The sequence below is a fragment of the Pelophylax lessonae genome (genome assembly GCF_965119305.1).
Source record: "Pelophylax lessonae genome assembly, chromosome: 8".
Lineage (NCBI taxonomy): Eukaryota > Metazoa > Chordata > Amphibia > Anura > Ranidae > Pelophylax > Pelophylax lessonae.
The window spans coordinates 63,113,456-63,138,832 of NC_138775.1; the positions used below are offsets into that span (position 1 = coordinate 63,113,456).

At 43.1% G+C, this 25,377-nt stretch overlaps 1 protein-coding gene across 3 annotated transcripts in view; it reads left to right on the forward strand.

The window, feature by feature from the left end:
* Positions 1 to 25,377, forward strand: part of ARHGEF3 (Rho guanine nucleotide exchange factor 3) — a 563,072-nt gene that overhangs the window by 243,050 nt on the left and 294,645 nt on the right. The window lies entirely within an intron of this gene.

Consider the following 25,377-nt stretch of genomic DNA (forward strand, 5'->3'; position numbering starts at 1 on the left):
GTTCCAAAGTAATCTGGTGTCAAGGTTTGATTTATCTCCTAAAGCAGGAATATGCAAACTGTGGCCCTCCAGCTGTTGAAGAACTACAAGTTCCGTGAGGCATAGCATGGCTATGACAGCCACAAGCATGACACCCAAAGGCAGAGGCATGATGGGACTTGTAGTTTTGCAACAGCTGGAGGGCCACAGTTTGCATTTCCCTGTCCTAAAGGATAAGTTCACTTTCTAGAAAATAATAATAAATGCAAATTTTTTTGCAGGTAAAAAAAATTTTCACTTTTTTTTTTTCTTTTGGAGCCTGTAAAGCATTGCACCAGCGATCAGAAGATGCAGGTCTCCTCCAGATCTGTCCGTATATCTGTATACCTGTACATCCCATACGGCAGGCAGATACACTGACAGGAAGAAATCAATGAACTACCACAGCGCTCCACAGTGCCATGGTTGCTCATTGAGAACTTCAACTTGAAAACCACTAAGGGGCTTGTAGTTCATTTACACGCAGAGCTCTGTGAATGAATGACGCGGCCGTTTGGGCGGAAGAAACTTATTTTTGTACTGCTGCCAGGGAGGGGGGGGGGGGGTTGCGGGGGGCAGCGGCTGCAACATTGGGAACATGTAACATGTTGCCGAAGGTGAACTTATCCTTTAAGATTCTGGTAGGGGGTAAGTAGGGTTGTGTACAGGTGGTCCCCGGGGGGGGGGGGGGGGGGAGATAGGGTCTTTAGGTTTGTTCTTAATTTGAATTTGTTTGTAAGTTGGGACAGGTACGGTTTTTTAGATGTAGCTCCAGCCAAAAAATAATTTTTGTTGTTTTTTTTTTTTAACGAGTAATGGCGGCGATCTGCGATTTTTTTTGCGGGACTGCAACATTGCGGAGAACAGATCGGACCCTTGACTGACATTTTTGACACTTTTGGGGTTACCAGTGACATTACTGCAGTAATCAGTGCTATACATATGCACTGTTACTCTAAAAATTACACTGGCAGTGAATGGGGTTAACTTTTTTTTGAGAGGAAGGGGTTAAGTGTGTCTAACTCTGATTGGATGTGGCTTGATGTGTAAGAACAGAGATCAACGGTCCTACATAGCAGAACCATTTTATCTCCATTCTTACACAGGGAAGAATGACAGGTGGCTTTGTTTACATTCGCCAAGAGGGAAGACAGCGCAGCGCCTTCTAGTGCAGCAAGACATTTATTGAAGTATGTGCAGCAGTAATACACTCACATTTTGTCGGTGAATGAGGGGGGGGGGGGTTCCTCCGTGTGTGCAGGGACGGCCTCGGTGGTGTCCGCGGGCTCCCCGTCAGCTGGTGGAACGCTGGCACTCCTAGGTCCTGGAATCCTGACGTCACTCCTGGCGGTGATGCGGGACGCTACGGCGGGACGCTACGCTATGGCTGGACGCTACCCCTGGTTGTTTTCCTTCCCCCCTCCCCTGGGTCCCCAGGACCAGACTTTATTGAGACCTCTTCTTGCACCAATTCACCACTCAACCATTGTTTACATTAGCCGACTGCCTTTCTCCTGGTGTAACGGACGATCGCGAGTGACCGGCGGACATCGGGTCCGCCGGGCACACACGTGGGGGGGTCCGTGACCGAGCAGGAGCGTGCCTTCGGGGGCGTGCGCTCGCTCCCTAGAGCCTCACAGGCTAGCGACGTAGTCCTACGTCGCTTTGCCTGTGAGGGGCTGACTGCCGCAGTAAATATTCGTGCGGCGGTCGGCAAGCAGTTAATAGAAGTCGTAGAAAATATGTTAAAGGAACAGGACACAATTCTAGAGAGGATGTAGCTAGGGTTATAAAAGATTGTTAGCCTTAAAGAGAACGCTAAGTGATCACATGCCCTCTGTTCTCAACTGCATTAGAGCTGAGGGGTGACGAGAAGCAGCAGCACACTGAGCTTCCCAGTGAATGGCTGTGTGGAGCGGTGGCATGCCAGGACAAGTCTGATCATTGGAGGAGAGGATACTAAGTTCCCAGCATAGCTAGAGAACTGACCATGATGTGTTCTCCTGCTTAGTATGGTCAGTTTTAAACCATAATTGAATAAATAATTTAATAGGAAAGGAAGGGGAAGAGCAGGAACTCCAGGGATTTCACACAAAAGAAGCAATACAAAGAGAACATGATGATTTCTCATAGTAACTGGTACAGCAGGCACATATCAGGAAAATGATATGCTTTAAGTGGAGGGAATGAACACCCCATCACCACCTTAGGATGTCAATCACCTGCTATGTTCTGAAGAGGGGAACGGGGCTGTCTTTCAGGATTGCTTAGCGTCAGCATAGACTGTCAGATAGTAGAGCAGACAGAAATCACACTAGGTGCTTTGGATTGAGGCAACTACATACTAGTATACTAGAAGAAAATGCTTTGCTCATTTTTCGTTTAAGGAGTTTACACTTTAAGATTGATAAATGTCTATCATGTCATAGCACAACACAATGTGTGAGAACAAGCGGCATATGTGTTTCAATTGAAAAAGATAAGCTGCACTTCACTGCTCAAACTGTTAGCCCACTCTCCAACACAAGCTCCAACACAAATCAAAACCTCTTTATACATTTCACCAAGATGGGTGGGCTTTGCAATTTGTAGTCCTGATTACACATAAGCTATAAAAGGCACATCAGGATTTCATTACTTATATGATCTGTTTCTCACTTTCATCATGGGGTTCTGTGAAATGATTGTAGCCGTTGGAAATGTGCAGCGTCTAGCGCTCCCTTCTACAGATAGATCACAGGCTTTGAAGATCCAGACAGCGATAAACAATATATATCATTTGTATGTACAACTGCGCACCAATTTACTGCTTGTTAATAGTGTCCAATTTGCTGAGTAAACAGCTTTGCAGAGCCTGTGATATTGGGCCAGGTGGCTGCCTTTAAGCCAGCAGATCTCCGTTTCCTGTACGGACAATCCTTTCCAGAGCAAAAGACCCTCCATCAACATTTTCATTGTTTTAATATATTTTTGTGTTAAAGGAAGCCATCATTTTAAGCCATTTGCAACTGGCTGTAGATATGGCAGCTTGCCAAGCTTTTGAATATGCACGCTTCCTAGGCATGGACGACTCCTGTGTTCCTGATTTTGTGTCTTTCATGTCCATACAAAGTGTCATCACACAGAGCTAGACTGTAGTATTTGGGCCAGGAATCACTCAAAAGGCCAGCGCTATTCATGGAAACAGCACACTGCCCCTTAGCCTTCGGTATTTTGTTTTACTTTAAATTATTTTAGCAATTATTGACACCTTTAAAAAAAGGGAAAAAAAATACAGAAGAATCCAGTTGCAGTGCAAGCAAGGTAAAAATATATAGCCCAATTACATATACAGTGGGGATCGAAAGTTTGGGCACCCCAGGTAAAAATTTGTATTAATGTGCATAAAGAAGCCAAGGAAAGATGGAAAAATCTCCAAAAGGCATCAAATTACAGACTAGACATTCTTATAATATGTCAACAAAAGTTAGATTTTATTTCCATCATTTACACTTTCAAAATAACAGAAAACAAAAAAATTGCGTCTGCAAAAGTTTGGGCACCCTGCATAGTTAATATCTTGTACTGCCCCCTTTGGCAAGTATCACAGCTTGTAAACGCTTTTTGTAGCCAGCCAAGAGTCTTTCAATTCTTGTTTGAGGTATCTTTGCCCATTCTTCCTTACAAAAGTCTTCCAGTTCTTTGAGATTTCTGGGCTGTCTGTCACGCATTGCTCTTTTTAATCATAGTCTATCCATAGATTTTCAATTATGTTGAGGTCAGGAGATTGTGAAGGCCATGGCAAAACCTTCAGTTTATGTCTCTTGATGTAATCCCCCGTGGATTTCGAGGTGTGTTTAGGATCATTATCCAATTGTAGAAGCCATCCTCTCTTTAACTTCAGCTTTTTCACAGATGGCATCAAGTTACCATCCAAAATTTGCTGAAATTTTATTGAATCCATTTTTCCTTCTACTCGTGTCGTGAGGTGTTCCCTGTGCCACTGGCTGCAATACAACCCCAAAGCATGATTGATCCACCCCCATGCTTAACAGTTGGACAGAGGTTCTTTTCATTAAATTCTGTGCCCCTTCTTCTCCAAGCGTACCTTTGATCATTCTGGTCAAAAAGTTCGATTTTTAACCACCTCAGTCCACAGAACTTGTTTCCAAAATGCATCAGGCTTGTCTATATGTTCATTTGCAAAGTTCAAACGCTGATTTTTGTGGTGAGGACGTAGAAGAGGTTTTCTTCTGATGACTCTTCAATGAAGACCATATTTGTACAATATCTCTTTATAGTGGAATAGTGTACCACAACTCCAGTGTCTGCCAGATCTTTCTGGAGGAATTGTGCAGTCAAACGTGGGTTTTGAATAAATTTTTTTCACAATCCTGTGAGCTGTTCTCTCTGATATTTTTCTTGGTCTTCCAGCTCTTGCTTTAACTTCCACTGTTCCTGATGACTGCCATTTCTTAATTACATTCTGAACAGAGGATATTGACATCTGAAAACGCTTTGCTATCTTCTTATAGCCTTCTCCAGCTTTGTGAGCGTTAACTATTTTCAGTTTCAGTTTTCTAGACAATTGCTTAGAAGATCCCATGGTGCTAATTGTTGGGGCAAGGTCAGATGAGTCTGGGCATTTAAAACCTTTGAGATTGACATCACCTGGTCTTCCCAGACTATGATTGAGAACAATCCATGACACTGGCAGATCTCAGCCCTGCAAAGGGGGCAGTGCATGCTATAAATTCTGCAGGGTGCCCAAACTTTTGCAGACGCCATTTTTTTTTGTTTTCTGTAATTTTGAAAGTGTCAATGATGGAAATAAAATCCAACTTTTTTTTTACATATTATAAGAATGTCTAATCTGTAATTTGATGACTTTTGGAGATTTTTCCATCTTTCCTTGGCTTCTTTATGCACATTAATAACATTTTTTACCTGGGGTGCCCAAACTTTCGATCCCCACTGTAAAGTACTAAAATACAAGGACTGCACAAAAATGAATGCAAAAGCGGGAATAACTTTTTTTATTAACTTACATAGGTCGGTCAAATTTCACATATTGGCAGGGTAAAGGTCCTTTCACATGGCGCTCCGTCCGACGAGGTCCGTTCTGCTGAGCAGGGGATCGATCCGTGCTAAGCAGGCGGATGACAGCTCCGTCCCCGCTCTGTGTGTGCAGAAGGAGCTGTCAGATGCCCGCTGTCCTCTATGGGGAGATCGGACGAGACCGCCTGTCCATTCTCATCCGATCCCATCCGATCCGATCCTCCAGACGGATGGAAAATAGGGTTTCCATCTGTGATGGTGTTCACCATCACTGGAATTTAAGGACAGATGGGTGATTGGTTGAATTGCTTCATATTTGTCAGGGAGGTCAATTGTTCCCTTTCTCATGAGGTCTCTGAGCAGGAAGTGCACTCCTAATATGGTCATCCCAGGAAGTTCTGAGGAGCCGGACTGTCTAAGGTGGCTCCCCATTCAACTATTGTCAGGTGTGCTAATGACCGCACCTGTTGTCTGCTAAGGGAGGTATTGACACAGAGTAATGTGTATTGAGGGCTCGTTAGGGAACCATTGTTCTGTGTCTGACTATTGTGTACATTGATTGCCCCCTGGGGCTTCTGTCTCCTTGCATTGGTCAAAGCTATCTGACCAATCCCTGTTGACTCATTTTCAAGTCCTCATTTGCATTTTCTGGTCAAGCTATCTGACCAATCACTACTGACTCATTTTCAAGTCCTTATTTGCATTTCCTGGTCAAGCTATCTGACCAATCACTACTGACTCATTTTCGAGCCCTCATTTGCATGTCTGGAGAGGACCAGAATGGGAACTGCAGGTACTTTACAATTGACCAATAGGAAAGCGGTTGTTGGGGACAGGATGTTCCAAATTCTGTATAAAAGTGTGCTGTGTTCTTCCAATAAAGGGTCTGCCTGTTTGAACTTACATACAGCCTGCTTGGTGTTTGTTCTAATGGATTCCGAACGGCACATAGCTGTAGTTCGGATCCCGGATCCTTGGTTGACCGAACCATCAGGCGATGCGATCTGCAAGCTGACTGACTAGAAACAGAGGAGTGTCGGGGGAGCGGACAGAGCGAGCAAGGGTCTCGTCACACCATCCATCCGGATTTCACGGACAGGATCAGAATCGGATAGCAGCGGGTGTCAGCAGAAATGTCTCCGTTGACATCCGCTGCCCCATAGGGATGCATGGAGCATCCGATCAGGTCTGCCTGAAAAACTGACAGGCGGATCTTATCGGATCGCCCATGTGAAAGGGGCCTAACTTCTTTTTTTTTTCATTGCAGGTAAATAATGGATTGCAAGCAGAAGCAATGTCCCGTCATTGAGTTCTTTATGAAGAAGGGTTGCAGGCTGTTCAACATGCATGGAAGGCTACAGCAGGTTTACAGTGATGACACCATTGACAAGAACAAAGTCTTGTCATCTGTGACTTTTGTCAATGGTACCATCGCTATAAACATTCTGTAGCTTTTTGTGAATGTCAAACAGCCTGCACCCCCTCCTTCATTATGAACTTATTGAAAGCATGTTGCTTCTGCTTGGAATCCATTATTTAACTGCTAAGAAAAAGAAGAAGAGTTATTATAAAGAAATAGCTAATCTATCAACATGTGAAATTTGAATGACCTATGTAAGTTAATAAAAAGCTATGCCCACTTTTGTATTACTTTCAGTACGAAAAATGTTATCCAACTTTTAATTGACATTTCACTTTTTTTGTTCTGATTCTAAGGATGAATTTCAAAGCAACCTATCCAGTTTTGCCTTTCATTCCTTGAAAAAAATTAACATTTCTGTTTGCTATAGGAAACAACTCCACTTTGGCTCCTATTTACTTTTTTGTAGTGTTTATGAATTGGGCCCTTTTTGTACTTTTTAAATTAACAGCAGTTCCAACAGCAGAGGTGCCTGTGTCTTCCATACCCTGCCATAGAGACTCACTTCTGTTTGTGGACTCCTCTTGGGCCTTTCCTCCTGTGCCATAAAAACTTGTCTCTAGTGGTGGAATGGGCATCTTCAATGGGCATCTTCAATAGACACTAACTTGGGTTGGTGGGTTGTTCTTAGGTCTTCCTTCCTGTGCCATAGAAAAGCCCCGTACACACGCACAGATTGTTGGCCAACTGATCGGCCAACTTTTGTCCAGTGTTGTTTGTTGGTTGAAATGTGCTCCAAACTTGCACTGGACTTTTGTTGGCCAACAAAAACCAACTTCAGAAGTGATGTCATGTGATGGTTGACTTTCCCTGTGTTTTTTCTTCTCTGAGCATGCCCAGTCTTGCTCATCTGATTTTTGTCTGCCGAAATCTGTACTGACTGAGAAACAATCGGCCGTTTTTTGTTGGCCAACAAAAATTTTATAGCATGCACACCAGATTTTTTTCAGCCGAAAATTTGCAGTTGGTTGTCGGAAGCATCATACTAACAAGCCTATAATTGGCAGATCGGACGTTGGCCAACAATTTACGGACAACAATCTGTGCGTGTGTACGGGGCTTATCTCACACTTGTTGGTGGACTGTTGCTGGGTTTTTGTTTATCTGCCCTAGAGACTAAAGCCCCGTACACACGATCAGATTATCGAACGATCTGTCGTCCGTTTTTTGTGGCATGCTAGTCTGATGTGGAAATAGAAGAGGTTATTTTCATACGAATTTTCCCTTACGACAGAATTCTACTTCAGAAGTGATGTCATGTGTTGGATTGTTTTGTATGTGTTCTTTCGTCTCTGAGCATGCCTAGTCTTGTTCTTAAGATTTTTTTCCGTGGAAATCTGTACTAATGAGACGAAAATTGGATGTTGTTTTGACGGACGACAAAAATTATATAGCCTGCACATCAGGATTTTGTCAGCCGAAAAGTCGGAGTCGGCTGTCCAAAGCATCATACTAACAATCCGAAAATCGGCAGATCGGTCGTCGGACGAAATTTCCCTTCAGATGTTCTTATCGTGTGTACGGGCCTTTACTCCTCATTTTGGGCAAATCCTGAGCCTTATTTACCCCACCATAAAGTTTCACCATTCATGCTGTTTGACTAAATCCTCAACTTGCTTCTTATACTTTTTGGTTAAGCTTTTTTGGTTTTTCCTTCCCCTGCAATAGAGTCTATATTTTCCTAGTGATAAGCTCTTCTGAATCTTTCTTCCTCTGGTATCGAGTCCCAGTCCTTATGTTGGTTGTCTCTTCCTGAGTCATCTCCTTCCATAGAAACTCATCACTCTTGGTAGGGTGTTCCTGGGTCCTGCACTCACTCCTGTTCACGGGCTCTTCCTAGGATTTGTTTCATCTCTGTGTATTAGCTGAGGCTAGTTACTTCAGTGGGTACATGTAAGAATTTGCAACTACCTTAACCTCCCTGGCGGTATGATTATGTCTGGAATTACATACCAAAAGCGGTACAATTCTTTTCATGGAAATTTGGCGTTATGTATTATAGGCCTATAATTCTTAGTAATTACTGACTTAAACCTGACCAAAACAAGACTCTAGTAGACATCCCAGATGTGATAAATTTGAAACACAAACGCATGAATTATAATCGAATCAATAATATTATTTTATTATTTAATATATAATATATATAATAAAATTATATTATTGATTAGATTATAATTCATGCATTATATATTATATATAGATATATGTGTGTGTGTGTATATATATATATATATATATATATATACATATATATATATATATATATATACACACACACATATATATATATATATATATATATATATATATATATATAATATATAACGCATGAATTATAATTGATTCAATAATATAATTTTATATATATATATATATATATATATATATATATATATATATATAATATGCATGTATATATATATATATATATATATATATATATATATATATATATATATGCATATGCATATATATATATATATATATGCATATATATATGCATATATATATAATACAAAATGTGTTTTGTGTTTTGTGCAACGTTTTTTTTTTTTTTTTTTGAATTTCCCTCCCTAGTTCCGTTCCCATGCAGCATTGCTGCTGCAGGGAACGGAACTAGGAAGTGATCAGACCGACGGAGGACGGAGGAGCGGCGGGACTCTCTGCTGGCGATCTCAGCAATGAGAGATCATCGCTGGATCGCCAGGATAAGGTAAGAGAACACCGCTGCGCTCTCTGCCTATCCACCCCGAGCGTGACTCGGGGTTACCGATCCTGATATGAAAAATCAACCCCGAGCTCGGGATTACCGCCCAGGAGGTTAAGAGTAGATTGACCTTTTATTATGTGATATAGATAGAACAAGCATATCATTAGCTGGGACTTTTTAGGCACATAGAGAAATATATAAGCAACCATTATATTTAAAAAAAAAAAATGTAAATCCTTGTCAAAAGGCGATAAGCACGCGATAAGAAAATCAGAAGTAAAATTTTCTCAGACGAACAGTCTGACGATTTTTGGATTGTTGGTATAGTGCTTTCGACAGCCGATTACGAATTTTAGGACTACAAAAATTTAATGTGCAGGCTCTAAAATTTTTTATCGTACGTGAACACAACCTCCGATTTTTCGGTTAATTAGTACAGTTTTTGTTGAAAAAAACGTAAGAGCAAGACTACGAATGCTCGGTAACTGAATTAAAAAAAAAAAAAATTAAAAATCACCTTTACATAAGTATTGACAGCCTTTGCCATGGCACTCAAAATTGAGCTCAGGTGCATCCTGTTTCCACTGATCATCCTTGAGATGTTTCTACAACTTGATTGGAGTCCACCTGTGGTAAATTCAGTTGATTTGACATGATTTGGAAAAGCACACACCTGTCTATATAAGGTCCCACAGTTACCAGTGCATATCAGAGCACAAACCAAGCCATGAAGTCCAAGGAATTGTCTGTAGATCTCCTAAACAGGATTGTATAGAGGCACAGATCTGGGGAAGGGTACAGAAAAATTTGGAACCGCAAATTTAAATGGACACACATGTGAATTTCAGGAACAGATCCAGGATACCAAAAGGTGCACAGGAGGAGTAGAAGGAGTGCAGACAAGCCCATAGCAGGAGAAAGAGCAATATGACCTGGTATGAAAGGTCAAATGGTGAGGTGAGCACATTATTTGAATGGTGGGGGGAGTCTCTGAAGGATTGGCGCAATTGTGGAGAATCTTTTGATTCACTTTTTGAACTGCATCACAACCTTGATTAACTTTGAAGATTTGAAAAGTTGCAATTTATTTATTAAATACTCACTGTATTCATTATATATATATATATATATATATATATATATATACAGTAAAACCTTGGATCGCGAGCATAATTCGTTCTGGAAACATGCTTGTAATCCAAAGCACTCTTATATCAAAGCGAATTTCATCATAAGAAATAATGGAAACTCAGATGATTCGTTCCACAAGTCCTTCAGTTTATAGTCTATATACAAAGATTATAGCAACGTGATGGGTTGTGTAACCATAAAATGTCCATCCACAATATGCAGCCTTCCCAAGGGGTTTAGAAGCAAAATCTAGCAGAGCTACAGAATATAAGAGAGATGAGAGTGTAGCAATATGGTTACATTTAATGAAGGTTCAACATTTAGCAACTCACATGGTTGATGATTAAAATAGGCACATCTAAGTATGCAGGCATCCGGGGTAAAGCTGTCCATATAGACCATCTTCTGAACCACCGGCTCTCACCACTGTCAGTCTGCAATCCTGACCGGGAAGAATAGCCTGCAGTAGAGTGATCTGAAAGTGAGGCTTTGAATCACTCGTGGAGTGCAGCGGGGAAGGGATGATGAAGATGGCTGTGCAGAGGATGGTCTATGTGGACAGCTTTACCCCAGATGCCTGCATTCTTAGATGTGCCTGTTTTAATCATCAACCATGTGAGTTGCTAAATATTGAACCTTCATTAAATGTAACCATATTGCTACACTTTAGAGGCTCCTCTCTTCTTTTTTATACATGACGCTACTTGTATATCAAGACATCGCTTGTATATCAAGTCGAAATTTTTTAAAAAAATTTGCTTGTCTTGCAAAGCGCTCTCAAACCAAGTTACTCTCAAACCAAGGTTTTACTGTATATATATTCATCTTTTACTGTTATTTATACATGTTTGATGATAGGAAGTGCCATACAGATTGTTACACAGATTTTATATGTTCATGATTGATGCACTTTTTGAAACGATTTGGTGATGTACTGTATTCATTTTTTGATCCATACATTATTGATAGGCCCAGCAACAGTCATTAGTTTATTATAAGTTTACATTGTGAGAACACAGTTTGGTTGCTTGCAGCCATCCATTATATTTCGATCTTTTTAAATAGGACAAAATAGGTAGCATGGTATAAGTCAAGTCCCACTGTCTGTGTCAATAGACACACAGGCGTAACTAGAACCTTCAGGGCCCGGTGCAAGAAACCATGAAGGGCCCCCTGACCCCTGGCCGGGCCCTTTTCTTCAAGCCCGGGGTCTTCCCACTGACCCTGGGGGCCTTTTACTCTGGTCGCAGGACCCTTTATTACAGTCCCGCAGTGGGGCCCTTTCACAAATTCTGTAGAGGGCCCTCTTTGTGCCGTCTTGGGGCCTCCCCACTTTGGTGGAATACCAGGGCTCAGTCTCAAGTGTGACCTTTAACCGGTTGCCGACCGCCGCACGACTATATACTGCGGCGGTCAGCCCCGGCCAGGCAGAGTGACGTATCGGTACGTCACTCGCCTGTCACTGACTAGCGAGCCTATCGCGGGCGGGCGCGCGCCCGCCGAGGCGCGCGCCCGCCGCGGCTCGTTCACAGGCAAGTCAGTGCGTGTGACCGGCGGACTCGATGTCCGCCAGTCACACTGCGATCGCTCCTGTGAAGGGAGAAAGACAGAGCAGCTTGTGTAAACAAGCTGCCTGTCAGTTCTCCCTGTGTAAAAGTGAAGATCTGACCGTTCTGCTATGTAGAACGGTTGATCTTTGCTTTTACACCAATAGGAATGTCCCTACACAGTAGAAAGCACGCCCCTAGGACACACTTAACCCCTCCCTGTCCAATAAAGTTAACCCCTTCCCTGCCAGTGTCATTTTTGCAGTAACAGTGCATATGTATAGCACTGATTACTGCAGTAATGTCACTGGTAACCCCAAAAGTGTCAAAAATGTCAGTCAAGGGTCCGATCTGTCCGCCGCAATGTCGCAGTACCGAAAAAAAAATCGCAGATCGCCGCCATTACGCGTTAAAAAAAAAAACACCAAAAATGACAAAAATCTTTCTCTTTGTTAGTAAACGCGATAACTTTTGCGCAAACCAATCAAAATACGCTTTTTGCGATTTTTTTTACCAAACATAGGTAGGATAAAACAAATTGGCCGAAAAATGTTAAAACATTTTGATTTTTACTTTTTTTTTTGGGGAATTTCATATAAAAAAATGTGAAAAATATTGTTATTTTTGCAAAATTTACGCTCTTTTTTTGTTTATAGCGCGTGATCAAAAAATCGCACAGGTGATCAAATACCACCAAAAGAAAGCTCTGTTTGTGGGAAAAAAAGGACGTCAAATTCGTTTAGGTACAGCGTCGCACGACCGCGCAATTGTCCGTTAAAGTCACGCAGTAAAAAATCGCAAAAAAACCCCTGGTCCTTTAGCAGCCAAATCCTCCGGGGCTTAAGTGGTTAAGATCCTGATATTTTTTTTTATTTTCAATTTATTATTTTTTATCTTTTACAATTTTTATTTTTTACAATTTCATTAATTCAGAAAAAGAAGGAGCCGACACATCCCCTGCAGCAGCTGGCGGGAGAGGGAAGGGGGAATCCGGCAGCACTGCGGGGGGGGGGGGGGCAGGGGAGCACACAGGGGCCCAGAGACAGCAGAAGACAAGTGAACTGGACAGGAGGGGTGGCGGGGGCAGCATATAGAGGAACCACTCTAATCCATTTTCCTCCTGCAGCTACAGGAGGAAAATGGAGGACATTAGTTCCTCTAAATGCTGCCCCCGCCTATCCAGGTGTACATGCCCCCTGGAGCATGGGGCCAGGTTGCAATTGCAACCCCTGTTGTTGCGCCCCTGAATAGACCGGAGCGGGGGACTGAAGGAGAAATGGATCGGAGCTGCTCTGTGCAAAACAATTGCACAGAGCAGGTAAGTGTAACATGTTTGTGATTTTAAAAAAACCGAATGCTTACAACCATTTTAAGGGAAGAGGCACAGTTTCATCAATCTGACCAGAGTATTATTTTTATTCTTTTATTGTGTCAGTGGACCTATGCTGCAAATGTCAAATTGTTGACAGATACTAATTATCACCTCTCTTTCATATTCGACAGAGCTTAGTGTCATAGTTTTACAGGTTAGTTAAAATTTGGTTCAGGCATCAAGACACCAGGCCTGCATTACAGAATCTCCCAACTTCTATTGAGGATAATAAATACCATTAATTGGGTTAACTGTGCAAGCAGTAATCAGCAGTAAATTTGAATGTTTTCATACGAAATCCTTCCTAGTGTAAATCATAGCATGAAACATAATCTCCCGCCCAGCCCCACTCTTCTATAGTATCAAATGTACTACATCCCTAATATTTTTGTGAGCTTATGGCATTACTTGCTAGTTACAAGGATAATTAACTGAGACTTTGCCATTAGGATAAAGGTCAGGGTGTGATACAGGAAGAGGAAGTGGCAGTTATTTTACTTACCAGGTAGAGAAGATCCTTATCCTGTCTCTTGAAACCTGTTTCCTTTTGCAAAATTGATTGTTACCCCTAAGGAGATGCTGGATTAAAGCAAGGTAATGAAGAGGCTACAATAAGTCTTCATTTAATATATGACCTAAATTGGTCTTAGATATTAGTGAATGGTCAAAACAAGCGTGCACAATTTGACCTTCTTGCAGTGTCTTTTGGACCAGGTACTGCCCTAAACAGAAATACTCTGGTCACACTCTGGACCTGCTTAGGTAAGGAAGGTGTAAGGTACATGCAAATGGTTAGCACCAGATTATAGTAGCGATTGGGCAAGAGTTTCTACCTCTATTGTTTGTTTCGCTGAAAATGGGGCTGCTACCACATGGGCAGATTGTCATCTGATGTCTTTTGGCACCTTAAAACTGGCAACAAATTACAATTTGATTGTGCAAATTTCTCTAAACTGTTTTCACAGAATACAATTTGTTTGCTCAATTATCTTCAAATTTACCAACAGCTATGTAGTAAGAGGTCCGCCCGATTAGATGTTAGATATAAATCTCAATGATTGAATAGATAGGCCCTAAAGCTTACTATATATTGATTAAAATAGTTCAGCATGGACCAGCTGAATTGCAATCTGTCTGTGGCTATTCCTGCTTGACAGAAGTTGATCAAACAATTGACTTTTGTCGAATGGGATGTTGTAAAATTGAATAAGTGGCTACAGCACTGATCATTGTATTCTGACAGCAGAGGAGTCCCGCTGTCAGAATACAGACAGCGGGAAGGACTCTGCCATCCACATCGCTTGTGTGGATATTGGAATCCATTTGGGGGTTTTTTTGATTAGCCATTTATACACACGATAAGAAAATCGGAAGTAAAATTTCATCCCACTAATGACCTGCCTATTTTCGGATCGTTAGTATGGTGCTTTTGACAGCCAATTTCGAATTTTCGGAAGACAAAAACTGAATGTGGAGACTATAAAATATTTATCGTACGTGAATACGTCTGATTTTTTTTTTTGTTAGTATAGTTTTCATCTGAAAAAAATCGTAAGAGCAAGACTACGCATGCTCAGAAACAAAAGAATACATACAAAACAATTTAACACATTATATCACTTCTGAAGTTGAATTCTAGCGTACGAGAATTTTTCTATGAAAGTACCCTGTTTACTTTTAATATGAGACTAGCATGCAACAAAAAACTGACAAAAATTTGTCAGATAATCTGATCGCATGTACGAGGCTTAACAGTACATAGCTGTTGGTAAATCCCAATCTCTGAAAATGGTACATAATCTGGACAGAGAGATTGGAACAATGTGTGGCCAGTTTTAGATCTTACAATAACTATTTAATACAAGAACCTAACCAACTTTAGTCAAGAACAATAAACTTTATTGCTTGTTTATATGTTTGTGTTTTTTTTTTTTTTTTCAGTGAATACTCAGGGACCACCATTGCCATTGACACAATGGCTCTTCATGCCCTCTAATGTATTTAGAACACTGTGTTTTGCCATGCTCCGGAATGCTCCCTTTTTTGGAGTCCATATTCCACCATCCTTTTTTTCTACACCGGTATCTCACATATTAGACACCATATAAAGATCTGTAAATATAAATGTTTTATTTGACCTTTAGTGTGTTGTAACCTATGCCAACACTGTGATTATGATAAATATGATAAATAACAGGAAACTGGTATGAAGCTTGTATAGCAACTATTTGTTTTCACATTTAACTTGACTATAAATAAGTGTAAAGACAATGAATAGCAGAAGCAATATGTTATAGGGTCTGTATCTGCAAATTAGGTGCAATGTTTTGCAAATGTTGTGTTGTCTGCTGATTGTTAACTTTAGATTGTCCCCATGTTAAAGCTTAAAGTGGAACTAAACTGTATCTGAGCACCAAAAACCAAAAATGCTATATAAATAATTTTTCATATTCAAAGCAAATTCCTCCATCAATCAATGGGTCCTTTCACACGGGCTTTCTGCCCGGTGGACTACATTTTGCTCAGCGGGGATTGATCCGCCGATCCCCGCTGAGCAGGCGGATGACAGGTCGGTCTCCGCTTACTTTGCAGAGACGGAGCTGTCAGATCCCCACTGTCCTCTATGGGAGATCGGATGAAAACTGAACGCCTGTCCATTTTCATCTGATCCTATCCAATCCGATCCAACAGACGGATGGAAAATAGGGTTTCCATCCGCCTGGATTTCACAGACCACATCGGATCGGATAGCAGCGGGTGTCAGCGGAGATGTCACCGCTTACATCCGCTGCTCCATAAAGGATGCATGGAGCATTCGATCAGGTCCACTGGAAAAAACTGACAGGTGGACCTAATCAGAAAGCCTGTTTGAAAGGGGCCAATGTCTTAATGCTTTATTTTGTTCAGAAATCACTTTTAACCCCCCCCCCCCCCAGCACTTTTGGCCATGGCCATCTTGATTAAGGGCTGATGAGTCAAAATGAGAAAATATAACATACCTTCCTATCAAGCAGCATAAGAATTAAAAAAAAATTGATAAAATGGTAGTAAACTGCAGTTAAAAAAAAAAAAATCCATTGCAAAGCAATGTCATATTGCGCTAGTATACATTGCATACTAGCACATTATGAGACTTACCTTAAAACAAAGCCCTCCAGTGCCAATCTGTCACCGCAGAGAGGGCTTCCATCTTCACCTGGTCTTCCTTCCGGGTTTGCGTCCTCTGGCTACATGAGCATGCGCGCAGGAGCCGCCATTTACCTCATTGGCTCTAAAGGTCCGGCGCGGTATGCCGGACCTTCAGAGCGCATGCGTCGGTGACGTCACCAGCTGCATGCACTCTGAATATCTCCTAAACAGTGCAAGTTCAGGAGATTTTCACAGTACCTACAGGTAAGCCTTATTATTGTTGATTGAAAGAGTTTAGTTCCCCTTTAAATGCTAAAGATACATTTATTTAACTTGATGTGGAAGGAAACTGGTAAAAAAAAAAAGGCAGCAGTTTTTTTACTTTATTTATCTCTTCACCCCCCAAAAAAACTCCTTTGCATGTCTTCATTCACTTACAACCAGGGCTGGCCCAAAACATTGCGCTGCCTGGGTCCAAGAATAAAACCTCCCACCCCCCCCCCCCCCCCCAAAAAAAAACACCAAAAGTCCCCCACATCCATTATTTTATATCATGATAATTAAAACTAAAATTAAATTCATGAGGAGGTCAGATTTACATGCAACAGCACCTTGTCTATATGCAAAAAGTTTTAGGGACTGCATTGTAGCGAGGGCGGGGGGGGGGGGGCGGGAGTTAAGGGGCTGCATTGTGGGGGGGTTAAGGCATTGCTTTGTGGGAGAGGGTAAAGGGCTGCTTTATGGAGTATTGGGGACAAAAAAGAAACTTAAAAAAACAGTAATAACAGTAATAATAAATATAAAATTCAGAAAATATTATATATTCTGTTATCTTCTTAAATACCTCACCACCAGACCGGTCCACTAAACACCCACTGCCTGTCACTCTTGTGTCTGCTGCGGCCACTGCCCTAGAAGATCCAGCCTGCCCTGCGTGAGATGGAGTCTGCTGATGTCTGACGTCATTACGCACACCACAATCAAGTGAGAGATGTTCCCCCGGAGGAGACGCTCCACCTCCTCATATTCATCAGTTTGCACTACGGTTGGCAGTATGAGATGGGGAAATGCCATTTGTAACACTCCGCAAACTGATGACACACAAAACTGCTGGAAAAAAAATCTTGGGCGTCAATTTGCTGCCCCTCTCAAATTGCGCCTGGGTCCAATAGACCCAGCAGGGCCCATGATGTAGCCGGCCCTGCTTACAACACATGTGCAGTGCAGTGTAGTTCCTCCATTCCCAGCATCTGTAAGAATAGAGCCAAATGTTGACATTGATATAACTCCAGCGCTCATGAATGGGAATTATATCATCAGTAGCCACATAATAGCTAAAGAAAAAAAGGCCAGTCTAGAAGAAGATGGTAGCCGCAGTCATGGGATGCGCTGACCTTTCAGTGCCGGTAAAGGGCAAACTACAAGGTCAGTCTGCCGTTATCTACTCTGCATACTAGCACAGTATAGAAAAAGCTGCCACAGCCTCTCACCCTTCAATTCTGCTTTAAAGCTCAACTTCTTCAAACCTTTTTTGTATGTTTTGGATAGACTTGGAAAAAGTAAATTCTTCTATCTAGCGTTTTTTTTTTTTTTTTTGCTGTGTGACCCCCTTGGGGAGGTTTCACCACATTTCCTGTTATGACAAGACAGGAGATGATGAGAGTGGATGTCACAAAGAACATATAGACAGTAAAAATAACCTGACAGGGGTCCTAACCCTTCCCCATTTTATTAATAATACAATTTTGTTGCACTTTGTGTTCCCATTGGAAAGATTTCCCTTCACTCCCTGTCCAAAAAGAAAAATGAGGAAATGTCTAAATTACACAGACCACAAAAAAAAAAGAGATGTTCTAAGCATTTTCAAGTTTATCCAAAGTAAAATAAAAGAGTCTGTGCCGAAGTTGGGCTTTATTCCTATCTGAACCCCGCATGCTAGCTATACCGCCTTGTACTTAAAGTTAGATCAGCGGGTGGCTTGTTCCAGTGCCTATGCCGGGTGATGCTCCAGTCCCTTCTCAACAGAACTGTGGATATGCAGTTTTACCATAAGGCCTATGGATAATAGGTTTGTGTAATACTACATGCAGTGGTGTATTTTGGTTTTGTGCTGCCATAGGCACAACTTAAATTGGGCGCCCCCCTCCTATGCAAATTTGCCCCACTCCTTCCTTTTTAATGGATGTGACTCCTGCCAAAACTGAAGGACTACAAGTCCCAGCAAAAAACCCCTGAGGTCTCACGAGGGGGGGGGGAGGGGGTGGGAGAGAGAGAGGGGATGGGAGGGAGAGAGAGAGAGGGATGAGAGAGAGGGGGTGAGAGAGAGAGAGAGAGAGAGAGGGGATGAGAGATAGAGAGAGGGGGATGAGAGAGAGGGGGATGACAGATAGAGAGAGGGTGAGAGAGAGAGAGAGGGGGGTGGAAGAGAGAGAGAGCGAGAGAGAGGGGAGGGGTGAGAGAGAGAGAGAGAGAGGGGGTGAGTAAGTGAGAGAGGAGGGGGTGAGAGAGAGGGGAGTGAGTGAGAGAGAGAGGGGAGGGGTGAGAGAGTGGGGGAGAGAGAGAGGGGGGAGGGAGAGAGGGGGGTGAGTGAGAGAGACGGGGGGGTGAGTGAGAGAGACGGGGGGTGAGTGAGAGGGGGGTGAGAGAGGCGGCTCTAGCGACCAGTGGCCAATAGAGTCTCAGGTGGAGGGGGGCAACTTTTTTGCTGCCCCCCTGCAAAGTGCCGCCCTAGGCCTGGGCCTTGTCGACCTAGGCCAAAATACAGCACTGAATACATGACCCTGTCTACTGCGAAGGGGACCACAGCACTGCCCAGTTTTGGGGTGTAATTTCTCCACCACGTCTCCTGCTAATTGAAGTAAGCAGGGCTAAAGTTTGCATGGAACGAGGGAGGTCAGTTAGGATAAATTAATAAAAATGGACCTCCAGGAAAATAATAATTTTGCACATACCACCATACATACCATTAATGTTGATTATATTGGGTCTGTATCACCGCTATTTACTATAAAAATGCTAGCTTCTTTGAGGCCAGAAACTACAAACAATGCTCTTCTTCCCTCACTGCACCTTAGACCTCCAATTCTCGTACAGCGAAGGGATCCTATCGCCCTTTCCTGTGCTCTTGTTCATTCACAAAAACCCTATGTTTATGAAATTCAAGGTGTTCTGGGAATGGAAAATCCTGTTTATCCACCCCTCCACTCCCCTTGTCCATTCACATAACTTGAATGGACGTTTTGTGAATTGACAAGGGGAGAGGAAAAGGAGGGTAAGGGACACTTCCTTCACCGTATGAGAGTTGGAGCTCTCAGCCACACCAGAAGAAGAGCTCTGTGTATACTTTCCAGTATCAAATAATTTTTGTATTTTTTAGTAAACAGCGGCAATCCACACCTAGTATAATCATCATTAGAGGTAACTTGTTTGACTTATGCTGTGTGCAATTTTTTTTTTTTCCCTGGAGTTCTTTAAATATACTGCTCAAAAAAATTAAAGGAACACTTTGAAAACACATCAGATACAATGATATGATATGATATGGACTGTGCAATGTGTTAGGAAGGAAAGGATGCCAAATCATTTAAAGCGGAAGTATCGTCGCTTTTTTACCTTTTACCTACAGGTAAGCCTATAATAAGGCTTACCTGTAGGTAAAATTAATATCTCCTAAACCTGCAAGGTTTAGGAGATATTCGCCCTGCATGCAGTCATTGAAACCAGCGGCGCATGCGCTCTGCAGGTCCGGCGGACCTTCAGAGCTCTTTGCCGGCTCCTTGCCGGAAAGTGACTCCCGCGCGCATGCCGGGGCCGCTGAACCTGGAAGAGACGCCGAGGGAACATGACAGCTCCCTCAGCGGTGTCCGGGCGACCGTGTCGGGGCTTCGTTTTAAGGTAAGTATTTCATAATGCGCTAGAATGCCTTTGTCCTGCAGGGTTTTTTATTTTATTTTATTTTTTTTTTCGGTGAGGATACAACCGCTTTAATGGAAATGGAAATTATCAACCTACAGAGGACTGAATTCAAAGAGACCCAAAAATCAAAGTGAAAAAATTATGTAGCAGGCTAGTCCATTTTGCTGAAATTTCATTGCAACAACTTAAAATAGTACTCAGTAGTTTGTAAGGCCCCCACGTGCTTGTATACATGCCTGACAACGTCAGGGCATGCTCCTTTATAGACAACAGGTGGTGTCCTGGGATATTTCCTCCCAGATCTGGACCAGGGCATCCCTGAGCTCCTGAACAGACTGAGGTGCAACCTGGTGGCGTCAAATGGACCAAAACCTAATGTCCCAGAGGTGTTCTATTGGATTTAGGTCAGGTAAGCGTGGGGGCCATTCAATGGTATCAGTTCCTCCTTCCTCCAGGAACTGGCTGCATACTTTTGCCACATGAGGCCAGGCATTGTCATCCACCAAGAGGAACTGAGGACCCATTGCAGCAGCGTAGGGTCTGACAATGGGTCAAAATATTTCATCCCAATACCTAATGACATTGTAGTGCCATTGTCTAGCCTGTGGAGGTCTGTACGTCCCCTCCATTGAAATGCCTCCCCACACCATCACATTCTCTACGGCTTCTCCAGACCCTTTCACGTCTGTCACATGTGCTCAGGGTGAACCTGCTCTACCCTGTTAAAAGCACAGGGCGCCAGTGGCAGACCTGCCAATTCTGGTATTCAGTGGCAAATGCCAATCAAACTCCATGGTGCCAGGCAGTGAGCACAGGGCCCACTAGTGGATGTTAGACCCTCAGGCCACCCTCATGAAGTTTGCTTCTGAATATTTAGTCAGAGACATTCACACCAGTGGCCTGCTGGAGGTAATTTTGTAGGGCTCTGGCAGTGCTCATCTTGTTCCTTCTTGCACAAAGGAGCAGATACCGGGCCTGCTGATGGGTTAAGGACCTTCTTTGGCCCTGTCCAGCTCTCCTAGAGTAACTGCCTGTCTCCTGGAATCTCCTCCATGCTCTTGAGACTGTGCTGAGAGACACAGCAAACCTCCTGGCAATGGCACGTATTGATGTGCCATTCTGGAGGAGTTGGATTGCCTATGCAACCTCTATAGGGTCCAGGTATCGCCTCATGCTACCAGTAGTGACCATGACCCTAGCCAAATGCAAAACTAGTGAAAAACAGTCAGAAAAAATGAGTAGGGAAAAAAGTTTCAGTAGCCATTCTGTTTTGGAAGTCGTCTCATTGTTGCCCATCTAGTGTCCCTGCTGTTAAAGCGGAGTTCCGGCCTCAAAATTGATAAAATCGATTTTGGGCCATCCGCTTGCTAAGGGGAACCTGAAAAAGAAATGGATACTGGCGATTTTTTTTTTTTGGTCACTTACCTTATTAAAGAAGAAAATATACTCACCTTCCTTCCACTTCCTCCCTTGGCGGCTGCGGCCTGCGCCGTCACTTCCGGTTTGCGATGATTCCTGGGAGCTGAACGTCATCGCTCCCAGGAATCAATGCGCCTGCACTGGCCCCGCTCGTCACTTCCGGTGCAGGCGCGGCATTCACTGCTAAACAGCTTCTGGGCATGCCCAGAAGCTGTGCAGGGATGCCGCGCCTGCACCGGAAGTGACGAGTGGGGCCGGTGCAGGACATTGTGGGACTCCGACGTCACGGAAGAGGACACGAAGAGGGACGCTGCGGCTTCAGCTGCCCACACCTGAGATGGCAGCGCTGGAGAAGAAATTTTCAAGGTAAGTATTTCTTCTTACAGGTAAGTGCGACCCGGGACAGTTCAGAGGCTAGCCATTATGGAATGTACTAGCCCTGACTGTCCCGGGGGTATTTTTAGCTCAAATTGACCCCCAAGGCCGGAACTCCACTTTAATTTCATTAACACCAAAGCAGCTGAAACTGATTAACAATCCCCTCTGCTACTTAACTGACCAGATCAACATCCCAGGAGTTTAATTGACTTGATGTTATACTCTGATTAAAAAGTGTTCCTTTAATTTTTTGAGCAGTGTATATAGTTATCCTTTAAAGAATTTTAACTTGTGTCTCCTTTTCCCCTCCTTGATTAGAATCCACTTATTCAGAGATCCTGCAAAGCCTGTACTAAGGTTCTGCAAACAATCTTTAGAGAAAGTGCAGAGCCTGATGTCAGAACAATGAATCTCTTGTGATAATGGAGAGGTTAACAACAGAGCAACAAGAGATGTTCCTTCCTTTCACCCACACTCACTATTACATTCAGAGATCTTCCAACATGTTGGAAAACCTTTGTGATCATTCAACAGTCATCTTCTTTCCTCCACAGAGAAGGGATGGTCAGCGATAAGGGTTATGTTGGATAGTGCCAGTGTTCAGTCCCACCACGCATTACCACCCATGGTGTTTGGTGAAACATTTGTCCTCCAAAAATCATGGGATTTAACTGTACCCAAGATCAACTACCAAAACCAATACTGCTAACATTAACTTTTATTTACCATTTATTATATGATTATTTTACATACCCATGTTATACAAATATCTAGAGTATTCGTAATCCAAACACATTAATACGCCTGTACACATGTATGCGCAAGGTCTATATTTATTTCAGGTTCTTATATAGCGCCTTCAATTTACGCAGTGCTTTACATATACATTGCACATTCACATCAGTCCCTGCCCTCAAGGAGCTTACAATCTAAGGTCCCTAACTCACATACATACATACACAGTAGGGCCAATTTTTTATACAGGATCCAATTAACCTACCAGCATGTCTTATGGAATACAACCTGTCTCAATTTACTCAGGATCTTTCTGCCAGCAAGATCCTGCAAATAAACAGCAATTTTACCTTAATGGATTCTTTGCTTTAAAAAAAGGAAGTGGGGAGTAAAAAACTCCCCACTACATCTTCTACCCACTCCCATCTCTAAACACATACCTGTCTCCTGTCACTGCTCCAGCACTGTCTCGGCTGCACCACAGTTCCTCTCAATTATTGGTCTCAGATTGAGAGCAGCTAAACTCCTGTGAAGAGGGAGCAGGGCCATTGCTTACCAGTGCTGTGTGTGTCTATAGACACACACAGCCTGGCTCCAGAGTGCGTGCGTGCATGCACCTGGTTTCCTAAGGGGGCCACCAGAGGAAGGAGGAATGGACAGTGCAGGTGGGGGACTGCCAAAGAAGAGGAGGAGATCATTGCACAGAGCAGGTAAGTAGAACGTTTTTTTATTTTAAGAAAAAAAAAAACGCTTTTAATATTGCTTTAAATTATAAGGTTTGCGTGAAAGAGGCCTAAGGCTCCTTGCACACGAGCGGTGCGCTCGGCAGACTCCGTTTTTCTCAGCAAGGATCAATCTGCCGGACTCAGTTTTCCTCAGTGGGGATCGATCTGCTCTGTCTTCGCTTACTTTGTAGAGATGGAGCTGTCAGAGCCCCGCTTTTCTCTATGGGAGATCGGATGAAAACGGACCGCCTGTTCATTTTCATCCGATCCTATCCGATTCTCCAGACGGATGGAAAATAGGGTTTCCATCTGTCCGGATTTCACAGACAGGATTGGATCGGATAGCAGCGGGTGTCATCGGACATGTCTCCGCTGATATCTGCTGCTCCATAGGAGGTACATGGAGCATCCGATCAGGTCCTCCTGAAAAACTGACAGGCGGACCGGATCGGAAAGCCCACGTGAAAGGGGCCTATGACTCATTCCTATTCAGTTATGTGGCCACCCATGCTAGAAGCCGTCTTTGCCTACTCGGGATGCATAGGTGTTCTGTGCATCCACATGCAGTCTCATTTATGTCTAGTGGAATGCAGCGGCTGCATGGTCACAAATGCCGGTCCCACATTGACAGCCGCATTGTTGCGTGTTCCTGAACGCAGACAGTGTGCAGCTGCAATATATTCCAATTTTCCTGTTTGGTATAGATATGCTTTAACCACTTGCCGACTGCTCACTGGAGCTCTACTGCGCAAAGTGGTTAGTTCCCGTCCAGCGACGTAGACCTACGTCGCTGGACTCCTCCCCTTGTTGGCGGCGCCACGCGCGCTGCCGGAGGCTCGCTCCTGCTGTATTCAGTCATAGCGGGAGTCGGGCCAGGGGAGGAGCGGCAGTGATGACCGCCGCTCTTCCCCGATCATCGGGGAATAGAGTTTGGAGATCCGCCCGCTTTTGTAAACAAAGCGGGCGGATTTCCTAAGTGACAGACAGTGACAGATTGCAGGGTTCAGCATAGCTGAAGCTGCGATCTGTCCCTGTGTCACTCAGTCACCTCCCCCCACACACGTTAGTAAGCACCAGGCATACATTAACCCCTCCCTCTACAATAAAATTAACCCCTTCCCAGCCAGTGTCATTTTTACAGTAACAGTGCATATTTATAGCACTGATTACTGTAGTAATGTCACTGGTACCCCCAAAAGTGTCAAAAATGTCAGTCAAGGGTCCGATCTGTCCGCCGCAATGTCGCAGTCCCGCAAAAAAAATCGCAGATCGCCGCCATTACTCGTTAAAAAAAAAACACCAAAAATGAAATCTTTCCCTTAGTTAGTAAACGCAATAACTTTTGCGCAAACCAATCAAAATACGTTTATTGTGATTTTTTTTTCACCAAGCATGAAAAACAAATAAGCCAAAAATGTAAAAAATTTCGATTTTTTACATTTGGGGGGGGGGGGGGGGATTTCATATAAAAAAATGTGAAAAATATTGTTATTTTTTCAAAATTTGTGCTTTTTTTTGTTTATAGCGCAAAAAGTAAAAATCGCACAGGTGATCAAATACCACCAAAAGAAAGCTCTGTTTGTGGGAAAAAAAGGACGTAAATTTCGTCTGGGTACATCATCGCACGACCGCACAATTGTTAGTTAAATTCGCATAGTGCCGAATCGCAAAAAGTAGCCTGGACGTAAGACAGCAAAATCCTCCGGCGGTAAAGTGGTTAAAGTGATTATAAAGGTTGTTTTATTGTTACATTAAAATGACAAACATGTTATACGTGCCTACTCCTCTTCTTGGGTCCTTCGCTGGCCTTTCCTAACCTTTCAAACGCCTGAATCTAA